At 39.7% G+C, this 27,980-nt stretch overlaps 1 long non-coding RNA gene across 1 annotated transcript in view; it reads left to right on the top strand.

The window, feature by feature from the left end:
- Window positions 1-27,980, top strand: part of LOC141730831 (uncharacterized) — a 71,244-nt gene that overhangs the window by 961 nt on the left and 42,303 nt on the right. The window contains exon 2 of the long non-coding RNA XR_012582542.1: window positions 17,806-17,953. This is a non-coding gene — a long non-coding RNA (uncharacterized LOC141730831). The remainder of the gene's footprint in view (window positions 1-17,805; window positions 17,954-27,980) is intronic.

Genomic DNA, 27,980 nt, shown 5'->3' with positions numbered 1-27,980 from the left:
AACCATCTCTACTCATGTTAAATAGATAATTTACAATATGAATATTAAGCCAAATCTAAAGAGTTACTGATTGGTTTGGTGCAAGTTACTGTGAATTAGTCTGCAAGGAAGAAAACAGGATTACAATTTAAAGATTGTAATTCAATGGCTTAGAATTTGTACCACTTCTCATTCTCATTACATTTGCAGGAATTAAGCACTTCTGTCACATAATTTAGCATTAACTAGGATAAAAGAGATTTATTGTTTCTGTTGTTATTTTGATGATCATACAGTCAAAGGCAGAGAGCAGCCAAAACCATCATTATTTTTCATGTTGGTATTTTTAATGTGGCGTGCATTACTGTCTGGGCAAATATGGCAGGGAGTGGAAAGACTCATATCCCATGGATGGTCTGAAATTAAAATCCTGCTTTGATGGCCTAGCAAAGCCATAACTGTGCTGGCCAGCAGCCTGCTTCCCACCGTGACCCCTGCAGAGGGAACATCCTTCCAGCATTGCAGGGGTGACAGAGTTAAAGGCTGCTGCTTCTCTGTGGTGTGGTTGCCCACACTGGGAGCACTTTTCAAGTGTTCCCACTCTGAATCCAGTGGTTGGGTTTGTGGTCAGACTATTAATAGTGGCCTTTGAGTGGATTCCTTGAAACGGGAGGCTTGGCAGAATCTTGGCAGTTCTCTGGGCTTAAGCAATTTAATGCTCATGCCTGGGTTTTAGCATACAGTCTGTTCAGTGCTCATATTTAAGGACAAATTTGCAGACAGGGAGCAGAAAAATGACTTGGTTTCTAGCTAGCTATCACATATGGCTGTTCAGTTTTTGTGTGAGATCTTAGACTTGTTTTCCAAAACTCACCAGCAGAGAATATGATAGCAGTTCTTATGCAGAAACAAACAAAGCTCTATGTATGCAGGAAAGCTGTTTGTTTGTTAATGATCTTATGCAGGTAATAGCTAGTAGTAGTGATGGCAATTCATTGCTTGGAACACATTTACCCAAAATACTTGTATTTATTTTTGGGGCAGATGACATATACTGACTTCTTCAGTCCAGATATAAAGAAATATCTGTTGTGTTTTACAGAACAACTGCCTTTATTCTCTCTTTTCCTTTGTCCCTTGAGGTTTAGAGTATGACTATTTAATTAAAAAGATTGAATGAGAGACCAAGTTTAATTTTTTCTAAACAATAAACTCCAACATACTCAACAATGTCTCATGCCTTCCTGGCATTTTGACGTACGCCTGCAGCAGAGTCTATTGAATTTGGTATGTGACTAAAATCTAACAAAGAACACTGTCTACTGAACTTTAAATCTGCTTGGTTAAATCATTCAATGTGCTGTACAAGTTGTACAGCTGAAATTGAAAATAAGCAGAGCCCTCACAGAACTTGGCCAAGAAGCAGCTTAGCTAAAATTCTCAAGATACGACTTAGGAACTCCGGGGTAATTTTTACAGTAAAAAAACTCACTGAAATGATTGCTTTATATGAATCCATCTTATTTTCTGCTCTTGTTATTTATTCATACTCCATTACTACTTAAATTAACACTGTGAGAAATGTATTTGGTTGGATCCTTGCAGCCAGTTGCCACAATGCTTATTATTTGGGTAAATATATTACTGCAGTAAGAGCCCTGTCTGACTGGGCTGCAGAATTGGCTCAGCATTGACATCCATACAGTTAGACAATAAATCCTTCTTTTTGCAGGATGTAAAAACAACCAAAAAAAAGCCCTGTACTGGAAAAATAGAAGTGTTCTTTTGCATTTCCAGTGCATCTGTTTGTCGGACAGCACTCTTCAGGGGAGACACTTCCATCTATTGACATATTGTAAATAATAAATAAAAATATCAAAAAGGCAATACATTATCACATTTAAATAACAAATAAGCAAAATGAGGCAACACCCACTGACCTTTGAAAGATCTACAGAGACCACATTTCATGCTGGAAAGGGTCTAGAGAAATGGGCAAAAGGACATGAGAAGACTCTTAGAAATCTGATGAAGTGCTGTTTGTTACAAATCCTGGGCTAAGGATTCAGCTTTGGTCAAACTCTGTTGAAATTACTGATTGGAAATAAAAAGTGACCATATTTATGAGCTGTTTAATACAATAATCTGAAGCCATGTTAAACTTAAATGACCTGTTCCACATGGAGATTGCGCCCTGAATTATATCAGAGCAGTTATAATGAAAATAGCAGGTGTCCTATTGCTTTTTGGTCAATTACCATAGTTAATGAATGAAGCAAATTTTTTATTACAATTTAATTACCCAAGATTGTTCAGCTCACAGCATCTGTTTTTTTGTTTTTTTTTTTTTTTTTTTTTTTTTAGCGAAAGCCTGCATGTTGAACCCAATTTTTTAAAAATTAGGTCATCTAGAGCATGAAGAGCTTGATCCAGCACTGTGCATGTGAACTTCTCTACCCAGAAGGATGGGAGAGGAGCCCCAGTGTCAGGGACTGCATCCTCTTGCATTTCAGAGTAGAACTACTACACCCACCTTGGTGCTGGTCTTCCCACCTCCTCACTTTTTGCTGGAGCTGTGTCTCAGCCCTGTATTTCTCAGCACCAATGGCCATGACCTGCAGCAGCACAACAGTGGGATCTATATAACTACACTCTCTGGTTTCAGAGACTTCTGCACATGTGGGAAGTCAGTTCCCGTAACTGTTGAGGAAAGAGTTTCTCTTATAAACTTTCCTTGCATGTTCTGATGCTGTACCCCAGCCAAAATGGCACCATCAGCCTGGACACTCCCAGCTTGGTGGGCTCCAACCCAAACAGAGGGGACTCAGCTCTCATAAAAGGGATGTCTGGATGCCACAAGAGCACTTCACTGCACTGTGCAGCCTTGGCATATTCATTGCAAAATATCCTCAAGGCTCACTGGGCAGGAAGTACCTGTGGCACTGAGATGCACTCCTGCTACCAGAAGGCATCAATTCAACAAATGAATTATTGAGTAAAATTCTATGGTCAGACTAAGTAATCACAGGGATCCCTTCTGCCCCTAAAATCTATTATCTTAATTCTCTTTTACCCTAAGGCCATTTTACACCCCTCCAGCAATGTAAATGGACCTTAAGGATTGAATATTTATATCCCCTTTGAGGTATTTTTCTGTTGCCAGAGTGATGCCTCAGAAAACTTTGTGTAAATGAGAATAAGGAGCTCTGAGTCCCTCAATTGCCATCCTGGAATTTGGCTCAGAGGGCAGGGGTTTTGCTTGGTTCTGTGGTTTTCCATGTCTGATCAATACATGTAGACTGTTTGGGAGTCCTTGTTTTAATATTTCATTAACATTGATTCATGTAACTTTGTTTATGCCTTTTGTGCTGGGGATTGGCTAGTTAATGACATGACCAATTAACCACCTGCCTTTGGCATAGTGCTCAAATCAAGGTGTGCATTTTTCCAACATGTGCTGTGAAATCATACCAACCTGTGGAGGTGTGAAAAGAAACCAAAGCGTAAATCTAAAATGGTCTGGACTCTAATCTTGGAAACAAGTCCTAATGGCTCTCTGCCAGACATCAGATATTTCTGGGGTGCGGGTGAGTCTCTGCTGGTGAGAATCTGACTGGTACAAGGAGCTGAGTTTGCAAGTAGAGCTACTTGACCTAGGGTTGCCTATTGTTGTGGTTATGTGTCCAAAATTGGAATTTCTCCATTAAAACCTGCAGTAGGATGACCCTGATATGCATTATACATGCACACTCTAGTAGCAGCTTTATCTTTCTTGTGGCCTAAATGTAATCCAATAATAAACAAAAATTCCTGGTGGGTTCTTGGATTAGATGAACATCTGCTCACTAATCTGTTTTTAAACTGCATAGTGGCTCTTTCCTGTAAGCTTTTCACTTGGATGAAAAGCTAGTAATAGATCAATAAATCAATCTATAAAAAAATAAAAGACTCAGAAACCAAAAGAGAAATTCAGGTGCTCCAGATTCCTGCCAGATAAACACTGGCATTCAGCACTGCTGCCTGCATAGAGCTCTTCACTCTGCTACCAGCAGCCCAAATCCCTCCTACAGTGAGGGCTCCTTTTGTTTCACTGGGCATTGGATGCAGTGATACAAGCCATGACACATGGCAGGAGTAAAGCAGACACCCCAGGACAGATTCCTCTGTTGCGTAATTCCACAGCTGAGAAATGTGCCAGGGAATGCAGAATTATGACCAAGACTTTTCCAGCTTTCCTTCTCATTGTCTTCATGGCCTGGTAGAAAACTGTGACAGCTGGAAATGAGGGGGAAAAATGGAGCTTTATTGCTTACCAGAGTAGTCAGATGGCCAGTAATTCAGTTATTATTGTAAGAAGTGAGAAGTGTTCCTTTTTAATGGATCTGTGGCAAATCTGTGGAGCAGGGCTGTATATTTGTAGGGATGACCTTTTAGTCCCAAAGTGCTCCTGAGCACTGGTGTCTCCAACATCTTCCCTCTTGCAAATGCAGAAGTGCAGCTACTTCTGCAAGTGCCCAAGCCATTGTTATGCCTTCTCTGGGCAAGGAACAGCAAAGTGGGACCAGCTAAGCTTAAAACTGAAAACAGACCCCAAAGTGGAAACTGTTCCAAGAAAACAGCAGGAAGCAACTTTTGCTGCTGTTGGTTCTGGGTTGGTTTTTGTGTTTGTTTTAGTTGTTATTTTGAAATACAGGAGCTGTTGGCAGGCCATGTCCCCACGTACTCTGGTGGCCCATGGCTGTTGGGGGCATGCGGCGGCAGTGCGGTCTGGCCAGCCCAGTTTGGAGAGAGGTGTGAGGGCAGGACTCGGCAGAGCAGGAATGTTGATCACAGCACACCCAGCCTTGCTGCAGGAGTGCTTTAATGAGGCAACAGGCTCCTCAGAGCTTACTGCTCTGGATTACACCATGTCACCTTCTGTCACGCTGCATGAAGGCCTGAGCAAGGCTGGCATGGTGGCACTCAGGGGATCCTGGTGTGGGATGTTATTACATGCTGCAGTGTGTGAGAAAATCAAAGTTGGCCTCTCCTGGCATCATGTGCTCGCTCCCCACCGCTGCAGTGGCCCTGCAGTCCAGCTCCCAGCAGGTGGTCAGCAGGGTAGGTGTTTGGGAGAACTGGGATATTTTCATTAAGCAATTTCAAATCTCATTAGCAAACTTTCATAAAGTGATAATGCAGTGGCAATATTAGCTGTATTAATCCAATATGAAAGTCACTCTCATGCTAGGGAGAAGTGCTAATAAAAGCCTTTCATTTTATACAGTCTAGCAGCACGGGCATCAGTGTGCTCTTAATAAAGCGTTGCAGAATTTTAATCTCCCTGAATCAGTTCGAAGCTTTGGAATACAGTGAATTAATACCAACTGAAAGTTTTAAAGTTCATCTTTACCTTCACAACAACTGCCAGCTCTTAGTAAAACCAAGAATTTTTTTTACTTAAAAACCCCCCAGCAAACTGAACAAAACCCCAAAAATTTTCATTTAAGCCTGACAGACAGAAGGGATTTGTGTTTTTGTACAGCACCAGATAAAAGCAGCATCTAGAGCTGTGTTTCAGTTGCCAGGACGACAAACCACTGCCACACACTCAGCCATGTGGACTGAGAGGGAGATCAAACCCTCTGAGATGGATCTGCCCAACCACCAGCCCCAGTGACAGCAGGGCTGTGGTGACCTCTGGGTGATACTCCTACCTGGCCAATACTTGATCTGAGGGAAAAATATAGGGCCACACCTATTTCTAATTTCATCTTTAGATGTTGAAGCTTCTTGTAAGGAGGTGAATTACTAGATGCATGGATGTATCTAGTAATGTTTTCACATTTTGCAAGCCACTGGCTTTCCTCTTGCTCAGCCACTAATCTCATGCTATGAAATCTGTTTTGTAGACTAAACCATCTAAAGCCCATCTGAAATCAGAAGCCAGTCTTGCTGAGTGACTGATTGCAGAGGGAATAGGTGCAAGGCAGCTCTTGCCCTTCTCCCATCTCCCAGCTGGTCCCATCCTGGTGGGTCACGGAGACACAGACCAGTCCCATCAGCAAGCGGGTGAGCCCCCTCTGCCCCAGTGTCCTGTTCATGCTGTCCCCAGTGCAGATGGCAGGCCATAAACTCAGGCTCTAATGCAAGCAGACCCTCTGGGCGAGGTATAAAAACTGCATTTAATTCCAGGCTCATCCCTGTGTCCTCTCCATGTAGGGAACATCAGGTGGGTCTGAGGTGGGGCCGCTAATTAATTCCAGCAGTGGATGCTGCTACAGATTGGACCAGTTTATGCACAAGAAATTTAATTAGGTTCTGGTTTCTCTTTACTGTTTCATCAATTAGTGTGAGCATAAAGTGGTTTGTAAAAGGATCAATAGGGTGGGGTTTTAATTACTCAGAGAACATTGTTTACATTATTTATCCCATGGTGAGTCAGGTGGTTTTTGTTTGTAAAAGGGAGTTGAAAGCTAAAGGGCTGCAGCAGCAGCTCTGCTGGGGCTGGTTAACCTCTCATTGTGTAAGGAATGCTGCTCACGTGAGTAAGTGCTCTGTAGTTTTGTCAAGAGATGTAGATAAATGCTGCCTAGAAGTAATCAGTTACTTTAGTTTCATTCTGCATAAAGAGTTTCTAACTTTAAAGACTCTTTTCATGAATGGGAAAATATGAAATCAATTCCATTTATCTGAATGAATCTTTCAGCGAGCTCAGGGTTTAGTGTGGGGGCACTGCAGGAAAAATGTAACAAATGCAGCAGTATAAAAATGATTAAAGCATGATGAGCAAGGTTATAGAGATAAAAATGAGTGAATGAATTGGAAAAGTGCAAACAAGAAATCTGTGTGATACTAAGGGGTTTGTCTATTTTTCATGTTTACTTCTTCAGTGTTCATAATTTTTCGGTCCATCATCAATCACTGTCAATTTGAGAAAGTGCTATACTTAAGGTCATTTATTCAGGGCTATTGGAGGCTAAAATTATGCAGTTTCAGTCAAATATATGTGAATAAAGACTGTCATTTCTGATTAATGACATGTGACTTCAGTGTCTTACAGAATCATCTTGCCATCCAAGCTTTACAAAAAGGTTATTATGTAAAGCTTCTTCCACAATATATCTACTTTTCCTCTTAGAACACTGAAGAAGCCATTTTGCTCACATTAAAATCAGTGCAGATATCCCTCTTGCCAGTGGTAATTATTCCACAGTTTTGGAGTTTGCCAGAGTAAGTGAATTTTTGTGGAACTCAAAATTGCATTACTGAGAATGATTACAAGGCTTGTGGTTTTTGCTGCTCTTTCAGAGTTTGCTTTTTATTTTAGCTTTAAGAGAAGGCCTAGTCTTTTATTGGAAAAAAAGTCTATAGAAAACACTAATCTTATGCAATTTAAAAAACACCACCACATATGGCATTTCAGCATTAATTACTGCTTTTCGTGATTCACCATTTCCCTTATCTCCCAGTGCATAATGCAGCCCTTGTGTGCCTTCCTCTGGGGAAGGAGGATGGGTGAGCTGGGAAACTTCAGGGGAATGTCGGGAAAGGAGAGGCAGCCACCCATGCCAGGGGCTGCAGGAGCTTTGCCCAGATTTTCCTGTGCACCAGGACAATCTCCCTGGTGCCCGAGCAGCAGCAGCTCCCATGGAGGAGCACAGAGCACCCTGTGCCAGGTGTGCTGCTGCTGCTCCTCACTCCTGCAATGGACTCACACAGCAACAGGCTGGCTCCTCTCAGAGCTCTTTGCTCACTCCAGGAAGATCATCCCTCTTGTTCTGATGGAATAGAGGGAGTTTCTGTCTCTGCTGTTTTGCCTCCTGCGGCAGGGGCAGAGTTTAAGGTCATGCCAGGAGCCTTGGTGTCTCTAGGTACCCAGAGAACATGCAGGAAAACCCCATGTGTTGCTGTTAGGGCCCCTCTCATCAGTTCTTCGTGGTATCCAGAGAAACATTAACAGTTCCAAACCTCCAAATTTCCATTTCTACAGCAGGGGTGATAGTGGTAAGGCTGCAGCTGTATTTTTTAGCCATCAGAGATTTTTATCCTGGTGGTATTGCAGGTAAAAGGCACTGCTTCATCAAAATATTTAAGGGCTATCTCTGAAGTCCGGTTCTTACATAGAAACCCGGGATTGTTTTCCTCTTTCTTGAAGGACATTAGCAAGGCACACTTTTTTTTTTTTTTTTTCTTCCCTTGTGTAGCCATAAAATGAGGGAAGTGTGACAAAGATGGGACTATCAGAGGAACTGGAGCAACTGGAATTGCCCATAGAGCTGAGCAGGCAGTAATGCAACTCCCAGCCTGGGTTATCCTTTAAAATCATCATTTACTTCCCCTGGTTAGAAAAAAAAAGTGCAGTGAGTGAGTATCCTGACAAACACCCTTCCTTGGCCCTTCTTTTCTCTGTGTGCCTGCCTGTAGGGCTCAGTACCAGATAATTAGATGATCTCAGGTGCTACATGGGCTTGCATTTTCCAGGAGGAGAATTTTCTGGTCTTGCCATGAGCCTTCAGTGGCAATGGCCAGCTCTGCTTGGAGGGGGCAGGTTCTGCAGGAGGCTCCAGTGCTGCTGCAGAGCTCACAGGGCTGGGGTTCCACACTGCTGCTGTTTGCTAACTGTGGGGAACCCTGTGGCACAGCTCCGGGTGTCTCTGCACACAGTAATAAAAACTGACTTGGGATAATCCAGTAGAAAGGCCTAACAGCCCAGTGAATCGATATTTATCGTATCATGTCAGAACAGAGCTATTGGGCTACACTCTCCCCTTGAAACCTCCTAGTTTTACTGCTTATTGCTTTTTACTTTGGTTTAAAAGACTAGAATTTGTAATTTGTATGCATTCCATACTATGAATGAGGGGAATGACAATATTAAGTACAAAACTAAGATATGGATTTTTTAAAAGATAATTATTTCTCTAAGACGTATTTTTTATATTTCTCAGAAAGATTAAGGTAAAATTTTGTGTTGCTATGTAGATGCACAACACATTACACCTCTAGCTTTCTATCTTTTTTTGTTTCAGTCACTTTAGCTCTGTTTGGAATGTCCTTTGAATTAAATGGAAACAGATTTTTCAGAGTAATTGTTGAGACAGACAGAATGCTCCTTGGAAACTGTATTTCCAGCCCCATGAGGTGCCAGTGCTGGTGAATGTGCTCTGAGCTCAGTACTTGGGAAGTGACTGGTTTATGGTCCAGGACAAACAGCTTTTGGGTGGGATGAGTTTGAAATGTAGAGCATCTCCAGGAGGCCCTGTTAGCCAATCTCATAGCTGCTCTTTTGTTTCTAAATTCTTATTTTGTAGAAGTCTTCTTTTGCTTTGCTCGCAGCAATGTTTGAGAAGTTGCTGAGGTGCTGTCCTTTGCTTTCCCCTCCCAACCAATTGAAGGTTCAAGTATTATCCCTGCATGCTGCAAGTTTTGATCATTATCTAAATGGTCAAACAGAGTAGGTTCAATTGAAACTTCCCTAAAATGAATGCTACTTTTCTGAAAGAAAAAATGCTATTTAGTTCCATTTCTTTAGTATTTATTGTTCATGCTGCTGTTACTAGAGAGACCCTCACATTTGGGTAGGAGTGTTATGCAGTGTTTAGTGGTTAGCAGCTACAGACATAGAAAATGAGCTGATTCAATAAGCTGCCACCTTCTGAATGAGGGATGTGTTATGGCACTGTGCACAGGGCCTGGGTGGGTGCACAACATCCCATCCCAAAGGCTTTTCCTGCTAAGCCATAGTAGTGGCTCCGAGGGTAGCCATGCATTTTGGGGTGTACCTCTGATGACTTTGGTGGCTGTCACTGCTTAAAATTATGACCATGTTTATTGTGAATTTGTCAATGTGATATACATAGAATCAGGATTTGTTAATATATGTGTGTTAATGTCAGTGAAATATGCATGCACACAGACTTATAGTGTCTGTTATATGCCTTAGTGTTAAATTATTAGCAGAATTTAATGGCAGAATTAATATAGAATTTACCTAATAAAAAAAAGTTGTGCTCAAAATGTGAAGGTCTTTCTAGAAGGATGAATTACATTGAGGCAGATAAGATCAAGAGGAAAAATAAAATCACATGCAAAGGGAAAAAGATTTTTGGAGATAAATAGGCAACAATAGTAAGAGGAGTAAGAGCAACGGGAAAAACCTCCTATTTGCATTGTATAGTATGACATTGTCCTGTCATACTGTTTTATGCTGTTTTTTCTCTGCAAATCAAATGGTATCCAGAATCATGGCAGGATATAGTTGAATCAACTCTCATCAATTTTGTTTAAGGACTACAACACAGGACATCTGTAATACAGGACTCTTCATATTTCTTGTGGTTCTGATACTATTAAAGCTACTTAAGTGTCATGACATGTTTATTTATGAGATCATCAAAGCCACTTAATAACTTTCTCGTGGTAACTTGTTTACATCTGTGTAATACAGAGCCAGATTGTGCAGCCCACAGCCACACTGGTGAGCACTTTCTCATGCAAGTTGTGCCACTGACATAAGGGGTTCACAATCTGGCCCATAATGTATCAAAATGCGCAAGGCCAAGATCTTATCGCTCACAATCATGTAAATCTGGCTTTAATCCATTTAAGCTCCAAGTTAGATACCTAGATATAAATCAGTGAAATTTCATTGGCTTCAATATTTATTTCGGCAGAGCTGCTCTGATTTACACTGGGAAGATCAGGCCCATTAGATTTGCAATTCAGAAATGCATTTGCTCCACTGGATGTGTAAATGTTGCGATAGCCGAAATTAACATAGCCACAAAGAAAGATTATTTTCCGTGCTGGCTATTTAAAATATCTCTTTGCACAATATAAACAAAGAGAATTATGTCAGAGTTAGAAGCAAGAAGGTTTAAGAGTCGCATATGTCTTAACCTTTACACTGGCTATGAGTACATCAGTTCCTACAAGATGAACTGCATTATAAAGTAAATAGATCTGCTTTAAAGAAAGGTCAGGACACATGTTCTGCTAAAATCTAATTTCAGTCTATTGCCCTATAACCTACTGCTCTCTTGAATACAACAGATATAATAGTAAAGAGCCTGCATTTAATTATCTGTGATATAAAGCCTCCTTATCCTCCTGAGAATATTCACAGGGATAATAGAAGGTATTCTCAAAATTCTATATTTACCTCTGTATGGTGAGTGCATTCTGTTTTAACTGTCTTTCTCGCTTTCTGGGAATGTTATTTTAGTACCTCTTATACCCTTAATCCAATTTTATATTACTTTTATGTCCTGGATTGCCTAGATTGTTTTACAGACCCAAGCAAGTCCTATTGTGGTGCCTTTAGCTAGTGGTGGGCTCCTGTGAGTGCAGTTACAGCAAGCTTTGCTCCTCATCCTTATATGCGCTGTTTGCAGCTGATCCCTTTGTGGAGGGGAAGGGCTGAGATGACCCAGCTGGGGTGGGGGCAGCAGAGGGGCTTTGGGCAGCCTCCCTTGAGGCTGTGTGGTTGTTGTGTTTGGCACATCCATGAGAGTGCTGCAATCTGGTGCAGTTCAGAAGTAGAAAAGCTGTGGGGGCATGTGACTGTGCTGGTGGAGAGCCTTAATCATACCCAAAGGAGAGCAGTAAATTCCACCTAGAAGCAAGAAAATGCCTCTAATTCTCCTTTAGGGAGAATGTCTATAACTAACTTTCCTATTCCAGTGCAATGAGACCTAGCAGTCTCTGCAGAGACTTCTGGTTTTACAGTTGCAAATTTTCTTGGAAATCTTAATATTTCCACACAGGAGAGTTCCTTCTGGGGCATTGGAATACAGATCCCTAGGACTTCCCTTCCATTTCTTGCAAAAATAATGGTCATTACCAAGAATGAGTAGCAGGTTCAGTGCTTATTAGTCTTACTTTTTAAAAATCTGAAACAAATATTTTTTCTTCCACTGTAACCGATCATTTTAATTTCCCTTCTTTGTCTGTAATAAAAATTGACGCTAAAGGATGCCTGAGGCAGTGTAATGAGAAAATGAAATTAGTTTTTCAGTTGGCTGGTCAAAAGCATTTTATACATGATAATAAACAGTTTATTTTACTCTTTTGCTTATGACATAATAAATGATAAAAACATTTTCCTGAAATAGATATTGCCCACTTTTCTACAGAGAGCTCAAGCTGGGATTTTTCCATTCATGGAGTCCCATAACTCTAGGAACTGTCTACTTTCTTGATCTACTTTTCTTAACTAGTATACAGCAGTGCATCTCCACACCGAGCATGGCCAAAAGCTTCAGGCTTTTTTCTTCCTTCTTGAAAACCTTTCTCAGAAGTGCTGGGTCGATTACACTGTGTTACTCAGGAGTAGATCTGTGTCAAGGCTTTTCTGAGGAGTTTCTCAGAATTTTGTATAGTATCCTTAAAGGCATGCCCAGCCCTGTATTGGAACCAAATGATGCTGGTTCTTTTGCAGCACTGGAGCCCAGAGAGAGCCTGAGCAGGAGCCAGACACAGCCTGGAGGTCCCACTGCATGAGATGGGCACCTTTCCTCCCCTCTCCTTAAACTTGGGCAGGGTGGGAAATCAGGGTGATAGTGGTTTGCATAAATTGATTGTAAAACTATCCAGCTTTCTGAGGTCATATTGAGCATGTTTGCAGGTACAGGGAAAAAGAGGCTTAGTTGTTGTTCAGGGCTCAGTGGAAGCCTGTGGCCACTTTGAGAGTTGTCCCATTTCAGCTGCCTCCCCCTGCATTCAGCTGTGCCTTTTCTTCATAGAGGCTCTCTCCAAAGTGAACATATGAGACTTATTGGTTTGTTTAGATTGGTTGAGATTGATTATAGTGGCTTCTTCAAAGCAAGAAATCAAAATAGGTGAGTGGTGAGATGAACGCATAACATATTGATAAATGTAGTTACATATATGAAATGGGCAAGAAAAAGAGAGAAAAAGCTGAGTTTCTTGCACATGATTGTTACAGTTCTTGACAGCTCGAACTCCCACGTGCTTGAATAGTTCAATACTGGATTAGTGTGATGTCTGCCTGGTGGATCCTGTGGGGCATGGGCTCAGCAAGGGACACATCATTCAGGATTTTGGGGACAGCTTGTAAACTGCAGCTCTAACAGCAATCCCACTCCAATCCAAGTCAAACTTGAAGATGGAACAAGGGGGAGAGGGAAGAGATGCTTTCTTATTTATATTCCCATAATTGATTTTCTAAACTGTGATTAGTCCATTTCCACACTATAGTGCCAAAGAAGAATTTATTTTTGAAAGAATATGAACTTCATAGAGAAAGCTAGAGCATGCCTTGTTAACAAGAAAAGTAGAATGGACATATAAGCACTGAATTGAAAGTTTGATTATGTATTTATTTTTACTGAAGCCCATGCAAGGCTGTCACTATGTTTAATAAAGCCAGGGGGCTTAACATCAGGGCCTGATCTTTTCCCTGTGCTCAGGAAAAAAGAAATTTTTGACTTAGGTACAAGCACAACTTGTTAGTAAATGAAAAATGATTCTGCTAAATTGGACCCTTTTGGTAGAAAAAAAAAATTATATAGTTAAAAAATATTGAAATCTTTGGAATCTTAACAACACCACCAGTAATATTAATATCCAGTTAACATTTGTGCTGTGTGACTATTGCATGTCCACACCTTGTCCACATTGTGGTGTGTTGTGGTTGGTTGACTTGGGCTTGTTGTGCCTTAAAACACTGTAAACTGGTAAATGGCTAACTGCTTAAAAAGGCCTGGTTTTTGCAATTAAGGGCTCTCCTTTGCACCTGCCTAGGGACTCTGTGTCACTTTGCTTCGTACATTCACTCTTAAATTTCTCAAGGTTACAGTTATCCAGGAATTTCCTTCAGATAGACAGAAAACATTTTAGCAAACATGATCACTGTGGTAGCAATAACAAACTTGTATAGAGGTATAATTAAAATGGATTTTCTTTTTTTCTGTGGATATTCTAGATTGTGAGTTTTTTTCCTCCAGTAGTGAAAATTGAGGGAATTTCCAAACATTCATGCTGTGTATTCCTAGGTTTTATAAGAACTTAAATTCTAAATTGCTGAAAGTTGGTGTTTTTTTTTTTTTATTTCTATGCAAACAATGCAGCTACTTCCTAATTTTCTTGAAAATGAACAAATTGATGTTCCAGGTAAAATAATATTTGATGTTCTAGGTAAAATAACTTCTGCCTTAGCGTTTTATACCAAAGTTTCATTTTAGTTATATTATTCCTCAAACATTTTAATTAATTGAAGTATTTTTCATACATTTTTATGACAAATTGAGTTACAAATTTCTCCTGGCTGCCCCTTCGTGGGGTGTGCCAAGAGGTCATGGTACTTGCCACATATCTCTGACTTTCAATAATTTTCCAAGGAGGCCAAGGATGAATAGGCTGACCTCCCTTTTACTTTAAAGCTCAATTACAGAAAACAGAAATCTGGGCGAAAAAAAATCAAACTTGTTTTGGAGAGGAAGCAGCCACTTTTTGGCACTGAACGTTGCTTCTCCCTTTCCGGCTCAGCCCTCCTTGTGTGGTGTCCATATGGATGAGGTTTATGGGAATATCTGCTCCTCTAACATATCAAAATATTTACCTTGTGCATTTCAGTGCAACATCATTAATTTTACTAAGCTCCCAGTCTCAGTAAGTGCCAGCTGTCTTTGGGTTTCCAAGGCAGTCAAATCTGATAAGTGAGCTCTTGTGTTAGCACTGCGACGGTCAAAGGTCCATGTCAGGTCAGGACCTCTGCTCTGTGGGAGAGATAAACTGCTCTAAAACTACCAGAGGAAACAAGTAAAACGGAAAAATGGAATTTATAAGGCTTATGAAATGTCACAAGATGTGTTGCAGTCTTTTGGACAAATGTGAAACGCAGTTAACCTGAAGGGAAAAGGGGGAGATAAAGGATCACCTGCTACTAGAAAAAGATCTGGTGCTGAGGATGAGCAGAACTTAATGAGATCTTTTTAGCTGTATCAGCAATGATGTTTTGGTTTTTCTTGATAGAAACTAGAAAGGTATAATTAGGAACATATTTTTTTCGTCTACAGATTCAGCTTGTGAGCTTTATTTAGTACAATAAAAAGTCCAGAGAAATAAACCCATCATATTTAATTTGAGTTCACAGTAGAACATTTGTTAATATTTGTCTTTTTTTGGTTAAGTGGGTAAATCACATAGCTATTAAATCTGCAATATATAAATCGCATTCAATTAAATGATAGCTAAGGTACTGTGGCAGGCCTGATTAAATTGGTGATTTAGTGAGTTTATATACACAGCATCCGTGGAACAGCATCTCTGATGTGTGCTGTGAAATTGAAAAAGAAGTTTGTTGGAGTCTCAGCCTCACGTTGCTCCCTCATGTTGGATACAAACCCCAAACCTTTGGACAGTCTGGTCTGAGCAAGTCCTGCAAGTCACCCCACCTACATAACAAAGCTCCTGTGCATCTTGGATTTATTTATGGCAGCTGGATTTATTTATGACAGCAGGAGAGCTGGGTGGAAGGCGCTTAGGTGCAGCAGTGACTGTCCCCTTTCCCCTTCAGAAGGCTGTGCCACTGGGGAGGCTCTCACTGGAGTCAGGGAAATGGCAGCAGCCTCTGGAATTGGTGCTTGATGCATTTCAGAGCAGGACCCTGGATGTTTGGGGGTTCAGAAGCACAAGCACTGCTTCATCTTTTCTGTTTTCACAAATATAAAGCACTGGCCACAGAAGTTTGAATGTGACTTCTAACATCTTTTAAAGTCAAGTCCTGTGGTTAAGATTCAATGGAAAAATTCATGCTGGAAATAGGATTCTTTTCCAGCTGTCAAATCTGGCATAATTTTAAATGCGTCATAGCAGATTTGGTGTTATCTTTTCTCAAATGCTTTTCCTAAGGTTTCTTGATTTGAACAAGTGAAGGTATTAGAGGTGAAGTAGTTAAGAAAATACAACTAAATTGGGGATCAATTTCATTTTCCAATCAGAAATAAATTTCTTGTATACATTGCAGTAATAAATGTCTATCACCTTTTTCAATTTTGCATTTTAAGACATCTGTGAACACCAGCAGGAGCTTTTATAGAGCTGTGCAATAAATCATTCTTGCAGAGTTTCCATTCGCCCCAAAAAATGGATCAAAATAAGATCATTCTTTTCCTTGTCTTTTCCTAATAACATTTTGTACATTTGATTAGTAGGAGAATGATTCTGCAAAATCAATGCTAAATAAAATCTAAAGAAAATGTTTTTGCTTGAAATCGGAACTAAGCACAGTGAAGTTGATAGCTGTTCCATCTTCAAATATTTTCTGGGTTATTTTAAGATGGTGTCATAAACTTGGCAGAATTTGTTTTAGAATTAGCACAAAAGGTTTTGGTCTTTTCCTCTCCTGCAAGTTACTGGCACAGGAATAGAATTGCTGGTAAATGCAGCCTGAGAGTTGAATAACTCCCCATTTCTAAGGCAGATACAAGAGTCTCACAGTTGCAGCCTTTCCCCAGGTACACCACGCATGGATAGCTTTTGTTTCTGCTCTGCCAGCCTTGCCAGCATACACAAAGTAAAATTGCATTATCTTGGCACTTCCGATTTTAATTTCTGCATGGCTAGATTGCTGTTCTCCTCCATTTTTGTTAAGAAGGGCTGGAATGGTGCAGAGTTTGCTAAGCTTTTCCAGGAGATGTTTCTTGCCTATCAAGAAAATTGGGCAGGAGCCCGACGAGACAAGTGTGCACATTTGCCATCTTGCTCTGCTCTTGCAGTGTCGCCTCCTTTGTCAGGGATAATAACATCAGGGAGATGACCTGGTGAGGTAAACCACACATTGATTTAGTCTCTAAGCTCTGCTAGCATGTTGGTTGAAGTATGATCTTTGTCAAGCCCAGAGATGTAATTACCCTGAGAGTTAATGCTAATTGGTTTATTGAGTTTAATTGTATATCATTAAAAATACTGTCATCTTATGCTGGAACTAAGACAATATTCTCTTTAAGGAAGAGTGATGATTCTTACTTCATAGTTCATATCTAACCTTGGGTTTACATCATTATTTCACAACAAACTTGGATGAACAAGGTCCACCATTGAGGACATTTTATTTTTAGTTCTGCCTACTACTCTTAACCTTTCCCAAAGTTTTGGATGAAGAACTTGATAAAATGTTTGATGATATTGCTAAGGTTAATTACAATTTCAGCTATGGCAAGAGACATGCTATAAATGATTTAAAGAATAATAAAACTATAGAGGTCAAAAGAGCTGACAAAGGAGGTTTCAGTCACCATAATGAATTGGAATAATTAGACAGTTATAGTCATGATTATCAGAAATTAACATGTGATATCACTAAAAAGTTTCAACTGCTCTTAGATTGGATTAGTGATAAGCATTTGGAAAAGGGGTGGTTTATAATTAATAAGGTTATTTTTTGTCGTTGCTAGGACTGTGATTCAGTATGGTGCATATTTTTTAAGGACACAGAAGTTTAGATGGTCCTAGATAAAAACTGAGGTCTAATTTTAGCTTTGGGTGCAGACAGAAAAACGACAACATTTGGTCTCATTTGCTTGTAATTAAGACAGCAATTAAAATTGCATAATCCCATTTTTTGGGGGTCAGACTGAAAAAAACCTTAATTTCTTAAAGTAGAAGGAGAATCTTGGCCTTATGGTCAAGTTATCGATTAGTTAGATTGTGACTGGAAAACTGAAATTTTGGGGAGGTGTCCACAAAGTCCAACTGTTTAGAAGTATAAACCTTAGAATTAATTCAAGCCCCTTCCCCCTGGAGCACCCCATTCAATTTTGTTCTGATACACCACTATTAAAAGGGATTGAGCTGGACTTGCTTCTCTTTATTTCTTTTCAGATGGGATAGGCCTTGAGCAGACCCCTAATCCCACTGTTCTGCTGCTGATGCCCCTGGGTGTGATGAGGAGGACTCCCATAGCCTCTGTGAATTTGGCTACATCCCAACAGGATTGGTGCTGATTCCAGTCACACTCAACATTTTGCAGGTAACATTTGGCAGAATTGGGTACAAACAGGATAACATGTAGAAAATGGATCATATTTAGCTTCTTATTTTTTCAGGATATGTGGTGCTATAGGACATGAAAGATAATCATCACAGAGTGTAAAGCCTTTCTAAAACTTAATTTAAGCTTTCTATTTAATATTAAAAATGTGTTAGTATTTCATTCCACTCTAAGGTCTCTTTAGCTGGTTCCCTTTAGTGTCTCTGACTCATGGTTACTAAGGCAACTCTGTCTTTGGAGACAGGAATACAATAAAAATACGTTATTTACTTTAATTTAAAGACATTTCTGATGCAAAGATTTTTTTTTATATTAAAGATAGCTAATGCAGTAATAAATTTTATTTTATAAAACTTTAATTACATTAAAATATGATAAATTCTAAAGATTTAAAACCAATATTTAAACTGGAAACAAAATTAAAGAAATTTTCTCCCAGATTTCTGGGACAAAGAGAACCCATATAAGAACAAGACAATATTTAAGAGTATTGAACATGAATTTCAGAAGAATTTCTGTGGGGATGTCTTCATCACTTGGCCATTTCCCTGGCCATTCATAAACCTCTATCCTAAGAGAAAAGCTGTGTAACAGCCTTAATCAGGTCCCTGGGATCAGAGCAGGCCAAACCCCCCTGTCCATCCCTCCTGCCATGGGGTTTCTGCAGCTGGGCCTGACAGAGCTCCTGGGGAAGTCATCTGAGCCCTATTTTGACTTTAGTAAGTTTGGCTGACTGGAGGCTTTAAAGACATTCATTGTAAAGCAGCAGTAAGAATTTCACTGTTAAGCTTGTTTTCCTATTTTCTTGCTGGAAGTTGGAAGGATTTGAAACTCATCCAGGGATTTGAAACTTCAGCAGTTTCTCTTCCTCTGAAATACTTCAACCAGGCAAATAAAATTTTCAGGCTGCATTATGACCTTAATTCCTCCTTTTTGCCCATTATCTGCTCATTATTGAGCTATAATAAACATGGAGTCCTTCAAGGACTTTTTTTCCTCCCCAAATCTCTTTAAGAATGAATGCTAGCAATGTTGAATCAAGGGCATAGTGTCAAATGGAATCGTTTCAGGATAAGCAGAGTTTTCTTTGAAACTTGTTTAGATGGGTGTAATTAAAAAAAAAAATGGCAAGACTGGAGTTTATATCTAACAGTGAGCTTAAATGGGGGTTCCCATCACTCATTAACTCTTCCTTTTCCTCTGTGTATCTTACAGCAAAGCTAACCATGACAGTATTTCATGATTTCCTGGATAATATGTAGTGTGATATATTAGCTTACACACAAGTTAAGTGGCTATGTAGGACCAGCAGCAAAGAAATTATATAAATAAACCAAAGTTAATTAAAATATTAGAAAATATAAATAATCTGAGGTTAGTGAACATTGTTTCATTTTAAATTAATAAATATGCAAAGGTAATGTTTATAATTAAAGCTATAATTTATCTTCATGCTCTGCCTGTTTAATAACAGTGGAAACATAATGTTACATGCAGAAATGTAGTAATAGATTTGTTTAGCACTGACATTATAAACAAATGTCTCAGTCTATTTATTCTAAGTTATGATACAGATTCTTTTCACATGCATCTGATGGCCTTTAAACCATTTAAAATGAACCACATTAATGTAATCTAATCTTGATACTGAACATAACATTTCAGTTTGAATTATCCAGAATCCATGATCCATTTTATTACTCACAAAGCACTTTATACACTTATGATAATGGCAAACCTTGCTCTGTTATTTAAATTCCATTTCAGATGGGATTTTTTTTATTATTATTTTATTTTTTAAAACATTTTTGGTAGTAAAATACAAATAAAGAAAAGTCAATGCTCAGTAAGCCCTTTAACAAAGCAAACAATTCAGCTTTTTATGACATTAGCAAATAATAAAGAAAAGATCTGACATTTACACTTGATGAAATTTTATGCTATAACAGAGATGAAGAAAATGGAATGGAAATCACACATGATAAAACCTGTCCATGAAATTCAGATGGGTCTTAAAAAAAACCATGCTAAATATTTTGGGAGCTCAGTTCCTGTATTGAGGTCCATATTATTGTACTGGAAAAATCTGTCTTTAAAAGTCACTTCAACACATGTAAATTCCATTTATTTTGAATTATTCTGGTCAAGTAATAATAAGGGTCTTCAGGGGTTTATTTATATAAGGACCAGGGAAATGTAACATGGTATAGATATAGTCAAAAAGAGGTTTGTAGGAATTAGAACTGATTTGCTATGCAATTACAAGAATTGGATTTTCCTGAAAACTTCTGGTAAATGTTCTTGGTATTTGCATTTAATTAACTGGATTTTGAATTCTAAGTATCTTATATTTATAGTTGGTCTAGATTTTCAACTTCTGGTGGCTGTATTTTCTGGTGTTAGAATGTGGCACAAGGAGCAGTGATGCATATTAATTTATTACAGTGAAACTTATTTCTAGTTCATTCACCCTTTTCCATGGATGAGATCTTTTTGTGCATTAAAGTAGCACTCACAAGAGCTAAACCTGAGGCAAGCAGCTCACATCTCCCTTTAAATAATAAACTAAATTGGTTAAATACTAGGTTAATTTTATAGACTCTGAAAGCAGAGTTCAGAGTGGCTTTCCTCATTTACTTTGTTAGGAACATGGTGACACAGAGCTGCAGAGCCACATATCCAGTGCCTCCTCAAAGCCCTGCCCTGCAGGTCAAAGGAAGATGGCTCTGGAGTGTGGTATCAGGAATCAACTTATCAGATAAACTCACTGGTCTAAACTTAAAGAAAAAAGTAAAATCTGTTCAGTGTCTGAATACTAAAGAACAGTAGAAAAGAACGTTCTGGATTTTACAGGTTTGCTTTACCTCTGATGTGTCACAAAAATAAGCTCCACAGCAACTCTTTGCATAAAGTCATTATTAATAAACTGCCATTTTAAGAAAGCATTTTTAAAATTATGTCCTTCAATCCTATGGGGAAGTTTATCTTTTGAAAACTTCACCTTCAGTGTCATATCCAGCAGAATATAATCCTTTATAAAAGTGATGCATGAATATTTCTTTTCTCTTTGTATCTGCATGTCAGCAAGGGATTTCAGTGAAGGCATAAAAGACTGAAATACAGCTGAAATTATAGGGGGAAAAAAGAACTCCTCATCACAGAACTAAGTTTACTCTAAAAGTGTTTATAGTAGAAAAGTAAGAAATGAGAAAAGCATCCAATGTAGCATGGGATGTATAGAATTTACTCATCTACTTAATAAATAAATTGTATACTGGTGAATGTGATGGTGTTTAAAAAATGATGTACAAGAAAGTCATGGAAGCAGATGCCAGAAACTGTGTGATTTGCATTGTGGCTCCAACTGAGGTTTTTGGTGTCTTGGACAGTATCTCTGGTGCGGTTTTGAGGCATGGATGCTGTTTTTGCTAAGAACCTTTAGATTTAACCACAGAGGAGAATTAGCAATCAGGATCTTGTGGGTCATATTTTTTGATCCCAAGATTGGCTCTCTTAGTTGTATTGGACAATTTGTTGATCTGATGATCCTTAAAAAAATCTTGAAAATAAGGCATGCATTTAGTGTAACTTTTAATAGCCATTAATAGGACATAGCAGGAATATATGTAGCTCAGTGTTTCTTAGTTTCATCGTGACAGAAGAAAGGCCTCATAAAAGGTGACTTCAAATACTGTATTTAAGGATGAAAAATAAGAGAACATTTTCACAAGGAGTTAAGCAGCAGATTTCAGCTGAATCATTCACTTTAAATGATCTTTTGTAACAGGAGACAAAACAAGAAAGGTACCCTCAGAAGTGGTACCACACTATTTTCATGTTGATTGCAATGAGTGCTGAGAGCTGAGTATGTTCTTGGTAAAATCAATGTCTGTGAGGGGGAAAAAATAAAAAAGAAAACAATGAAAAGCAGCACAAAGGCTTCAGGATTTATCCTTTAAGTGCTTCTCCAGGAACAAAGCCTTACCCAGCAAGGGCAGGAGCAGTGGCCAGGAAGGAGGAGGTGGACAATGGAAGGGCTATCGTGGGGTGAAGGGGGTATCACAACAGGAAGAGCATCAGGAGGGAATATCTTCATTAATTCTATCCTGTATTTGCTTTCTTAAATCTTCTTATGTGTCCATTCTGCCTTGATCCCATTCTGTGATATTGTTGCTAATTTATAGTAAACATCTCCCTTCAGGATAAGGAGCAAGAGATAAGCCTAAACTGTAAAAGAAATTAAAATAAAAACAATAAATAGCCCAAACCCCACTAGAAAACAAAACATTAAAGTCCCAAAACAAAACAAAAAACCAAAAATCCCAAAACAAAGGGTAGAAGGGCTTGGTTCAACACCACCTCAAAGTGGCAGTCACAAAACTGAGCTACAATATCACCAGATTACTCCAGTGCTCTTTCACTAGAGAAATCTCTTTTCCTTTCTTCTTCAGCAAAACCTTTCCTCAGAATAATTATTAAGGCAGGCCTAGGGAACTGTGTTCATTTCAGAGCTTTCATTTTTAGAAAGACTGTTTAATATTTATATAAAGCTCATGTTAAGTTTATGCACCTGTCAAAATACTAAATTATATGATAGTGATTGCAAAATGAGCTATTTATCAGACAGATGTCTCTAGCAAAGCTGGCATGCACAGATCCAGAGGGGCAGGTCCCTGGTGCTTTATTTATGGCAGGGGGTGTTTTTAACCCTGCTGGCTCCGAGACCTGCGTGGGCTGAAGGAGCTGTGCCCAAGAATGCCCTGACCACCTCAGGACACTAATAACCTTTTCTTGGCTAAAGGCTTGTGAAATACAGGTAACTATTCTGATGCACAGCTTACCTTCAGTGCTCTTCAAAAGTTGCCTTGTTTTGATATTGGGTGGCTGCTTTCTCCAGCTGTGGTCTTAGGAGTGACAAAATAATGGGAGGACGTGTTGTAAGTGGAAGACAGATGTTCTCATGGAATAACTCTATAACCAACAGGATTGTAGAATAATGGCTGGAGGTGTTAAAGGCTGACCTCAGCCAGCTGTAAATTGGGGCTGAAATGTGCTGTTTGTCACTGCTGGGAACAGGTCAGAGTGTCAGGAACTCAAGTCAAGGGGCAGAGTTTGAGTGGAAGGTCAGAGCAGGAGAGGATGGAAATGTGACAAGCTGAGTAAGACAGGGCAGCAGCAGCACCACAACCCATAGGAAGTTTAAGCAGTTTGCTGTAACTTTCACCAGATGTCTCTGAACTTGGGCCTTGCATTTTTTGGGGTTTTGCAGGATACCTATTGGCCTTGGCTGTGCCAATGAGAGAAGTACAATGTAGTGTCCTATTTTCATCTCTAATGAACAGTCCCTGTGCCTCAGAAATCCTGCATGTGCACGTTAAAAAACGAGTGTGGTGGCCCTGGGCTTTATAGGCTTGGATCTGCTTTCTAGAAAACAGCACCTTCCTTCAAGCAAGGCTGATCTCACACTATCTCAAAGTAAAACACAAGCTCTCTATGTCCAAACTAATCTTGTGCTGCCTTTTTTTTTTTTTTTTTTAAAGATATTTATTTGTGAGGAATAAGCTACATGGGCTTCACTCTGCTTTGGAGGGAAATTCTTTGTAAATATGCCTAAGACTCTCTAATCCTTGCTATAATAAACTCCACTGATCTGAGCAGGTGTATATCACAGTTGCTGCTTTTTAGCAGCACAGCGCTTCCTGCATGATCCATGGAGCAAAATTTCTCACACTGGGAGAAGAACAAGAAAAGGGAGAAGGTAAAATAACTGAATTCCTCCCTCAAATGCAAATTTATACCAGTTTGCTACTAATCTCCCTTCAATAGCTGTGCACTCAGAAACTAAGAGGAAACCAGCAGCCAGTATCTGGCTGACAAATCACCCCCTGTGTTATCCAAGCAGCTTGGCAAATAACTGGTAAATGTATGCTTGGAAGCATGCAGTTGTTTTTAATAAGTCCTCAAACTCAAAAGCCATTAGGGAATTTTGCAAGAATTACTGAAATATATTAGCATAATAGAAAAAAAATATACTGCATATCACTTGTGTGTACTGCACAGCTGTACTTATTGCAGTTACTTAATACCTATATTAAATACATTGGGGAGAGAAATAGTTTTTTACTCAGTTTACATTTGTTTTGGTTCTGTGTGATGGATTATGAATTACTGAGCTAGGGATATACCTATAGAAAAATACAATGCAGTAGATGTCTAATTATGACCTGAAGTGAAAATGAATTATAACTCCGTTTGATACTTATTATGATTTGCTGCATTATAAATAGAAGTGATTTATTATTGTTTCACCTACTGCTCTGCTAGTGATGGATCATAATAGTAGATCATCATAATTTTGAAATCAGAACAGAGCTGGTTTTTCTTCCATATAATTCAATTTTAACTCCACTACTGAGGTTGTTGAGTATCACAATCTATCTACTTTACATTACATTTTATTAGAAAGAAGATATGTTAATCTATTTGGTAGCTGTTCATTACTAACATCTGTTTATGAGACTTCTCTATTAAACTGTCCAACATGCCTTTTGATAGTCTTATTACATTTTCAACATGACCCACATGGCAACTAGAAAAAAAAAAAACAGATGACTGAGGACCGGGATTAAAAAGGAAGGCTTCCCCTTCTGTGTGTGCTGAAAATTTAAAGCAAAATTGCTGCACCATTGTTGTAAAGTTTCAGATCAAGATGGTCTTAGTGCCATAGGGTTCAGTGGTTCAACAAGACCCTTCTTGTGTGCATTTGGTCCTTGGCAGGGCTTTACATTCAGTAATTCCTCATATTGCCCCCCTGTTAAAAGAGTGCTGCTGGGTCTTGTCCTGCCAGCCCTCTGGTACAGCTGGGGTGAGCACCTTCCCCTCTCCCTGAGTGAAGGTCTGCACCTCCTCTCTTCTGCAGAGGGAAGCCTCCCGTGATGCACGAGCATCCCCACCACAATTCCAGCCTGTGGCAGGTGCAGGAAGCCTGATATAATATTCACCTATGACGGTTTATATGTAGCAGGTTCATAAAGTCTTATGTATGGAAGACTCTGAATCTCCTGTCCCTCTTGCTGCCAGCAGATTCTCCTCACACTTCTGCCATCATGCTCCACTTTCCCACTGATGCATCAGCACCCTGGGCTCCCTTCCTGCCAAGAGCCCTGGTGTGTGACCTGCAGCAAGAGTCATAGTGGTAGCTAATAAAGGCTTTCCCTGGGAAATAAGCCCACTCCCTAGCAGCCTTCTCCAGCTCCAGTGCTGGGAGAGGAGAAGCTGCTGGATGTTTTGGTGGAACAGATCAGTCACCCTGAGCCATTGCTGTGTTTGCCATGCACAGACCCTCAGTGGTGATAGCCCTGGATTCTTTTTCAGCAGCAACTGCCCCATCTATAAATACAAAGTTGTGTCTTTTAGAAACCTGTTTTATTTAAATAATCTTATTCATTTAGTCTGTGGCTGTGTCTAAAAGCCTCGAGCTGCTCCTGCAGCTTGCTCTGGAGAGCTCTGTGTTAGGACAAGCCTGCAGAAGGCATGGGGCAGGCTGTGGCAGTCTGGCTGCCAGGGACACAGGGTGGGGACCTCAGCCCTGCCTGGCCCCGGCAGAGCAGGACCCTGGGGGCAGATGTGGGGCCTCTGGCTGCCCCAGGGAAAGGGAAAAGCAGAGAGCAGCTCTGCTGGAACACGTGTGTCTGCAGGACAACACAGGTACTGCTTGTGCACCTTCACTAGAGTGCTAAACCTCAGCTGAGATTTGGGGCTTGGGAAGAAAGAGAGAGATGCAGACAGCCTGTGGTGAGGAATATTCATTTCTCAGTTGTGTGTGCATCATGGTTTGAAACGCACTGTGGAAATGTTGCTGAAAACTGTACTAGATGTCTTAGTCCTTATTTTTTAAGGGCTACAAAGGATTAATTGAATACCAGATAAATTATTTTGGTAGCTTATTGTTATATTTTCTGAAAAAAAAAAATTTACCCTATCTCTGGCTTAGCTCAAAAATACTTGCCTTTTTTCTCTATCCTGTGTCTGTGAGTAGGCAGCCTGGGTTCACTTATTTGAAAGGAATTGTGTGAGCATACTGCAGTTCATAAAATGTTTGGAAATTACTTTCTGGCTCTTTACATTTGAAAACTGGAGGTGGTTTTCCTGGACATAACACCACCACCAATTTCCCTGACATCCTATGTGGAACACTTTTAATATTTGTGTGAATGAATATTTATGATTTAAAGAGCATTTTCTCGGAATATTCTGCAAAATCAGTTCATAATATTTTTATGACTGTGTCTACCATTAACTTTTAAATGTATGGAAAACAGGCACAACCACAGTAATTGTGGGGTTGCATTTGCTGGGCCCTTTTGTAACTGAGAGTTTCTGTCACCCAACAGCTGTTGGGAGGCTCTGAGAGGAGTTAGCTGCTGTCAGACCCACTGCACAGAGACAAGCAACTTGACAAAAGGAGGGGAGAATGGAGTGGGACAGGGTATTCTACCTTTGCTGCAAGGTGACTCCTAATTCCACCTGAATAAAACTGGAGAGGAGAAAAAAGTAGTTTGCATCATGATGGTCCCATTTTTGTGCTCTCTAGATAATCAGATGTACGTACCCAGTTTGTGATAATTGCGAGTGGGGCTGGCCCAGCCTCATCCCCAATGGGCACAGCTGTGAGCAGCAGGTGAGCAGCACTGACAGCAACGAGCCATGGAGTGCCCAGGGGCACTGAGCAACCACCAAAGGGAGCAGAGGGCACACAGGGGCAGGGCATGGACAGGAGGGGCACACAGGTGAAATGCATTAATAGTGAGGGGCACACAGGTGCAATGCATTAACAATGATGGGCACACAGGTGCAGGGCATTAACAATGATGGGCACACAGGTGAAATGCATTAACAATGAGGGGCACACAGGTGAAATGCATTAACAGTGAGGGGCACACAGGGGCACGGCATTAACAGGAGGGGATAAAAGGTTGGGCTGAAGAACAAGGACAGAACTTTGCAGCCTTCTGAAGTGAAATGGTGTTACTCTGTATGGGCAGAACCTGAAGCCTTGTGATGAGGTAAGGTGTTATTCTCTTTGAGGGAATGTTTGAAACCTTCTGGAATTGTATGGTGATGCTCTGTGCATTGTGGCTCTCTCGACTGTGGCGTGTTCTGTGGCATGTGCTGTGACAAGATGTCAGTCTCTGGAGCCACCTTTAGCATATTCTACAGCTGCTAATTAAATTAATTCTCATGCATAAAATGGCCATGAGAAGGAAGTACATTACAAAGTCCAAGTAGTTTCACTTTTTCTTTCCCACTATTAATTTATTTTGATGTCTTAGCCTTTGTATAGAAAGGGAGATGCATATCAAATTGTGTATTCTGTTCTTGTTTATTAAGAAGAAGAAAAAGCAAATTTAAGGTTCTGCAAACTTTCACAAAGGCCAAACTTTAATGGACCTCAGAAAAGTGGAGAGAAAGTAATAAATAAAACAGAAAGGAAGAAAGAGAAAATGCTATAAGCACAAATAAAATGTGTATATATATACAGTCTTAAAGCTCCTGCTTTACAACTGAATAAATAACTCCTTGAGCATTAATTTATTTTCATGCTGTTAATTAGAAGCATAATTAATTTTTGTAGATTATAAATAATGGTGCGCAAAATGTCATTCCCAGCAGATCAAAGGGAAATAATATAAACATTCTTAAAAAAAGCAAGAGTAGCTTGCAATGAAACTAATGAAACTTGTACTAATGAAAACTATAAATTTGTGTCTGAAGTTAGTAATTTATTGGTAAAATGCAAGGGTTCATTAATCATTCTGCTTTCTCTTATACTTGGCACATATGGAAGGAAAATCTCTATGTTTATCACTGCTTCAAATAAACAGTAGCATAAGTAGATTATTCCCAACAGAAAATTTTTTCCCACACCCTAATCTCAGAGCAATCATTCACTGATCTAAATGAGCAGTTACTTAAACCGCTAAGAAGGGATGCTAATTAGCTAAGG

Source organism: Zonotrichia albicollis, chromosome 13 (genome assembly GCF_047830755.1).
Source record: "Zonotrichia albicollis isolate bZonAlb1 chromosome 13, bZonAlb1.hap1, whole genome shotgun sequence".
NCBI classification, from domain to species: domain Eukaryota; kingdom Metazoa; phylum Chordata; class Aves; order Passeriformes; family Passerellidae; genus Zonotrichia; species Zonotrichia albicollis.
Note: the sequence above shows the minus strand (reverse complement) of the source record. Positions and strands in the feature narration are given on the sequence as shown.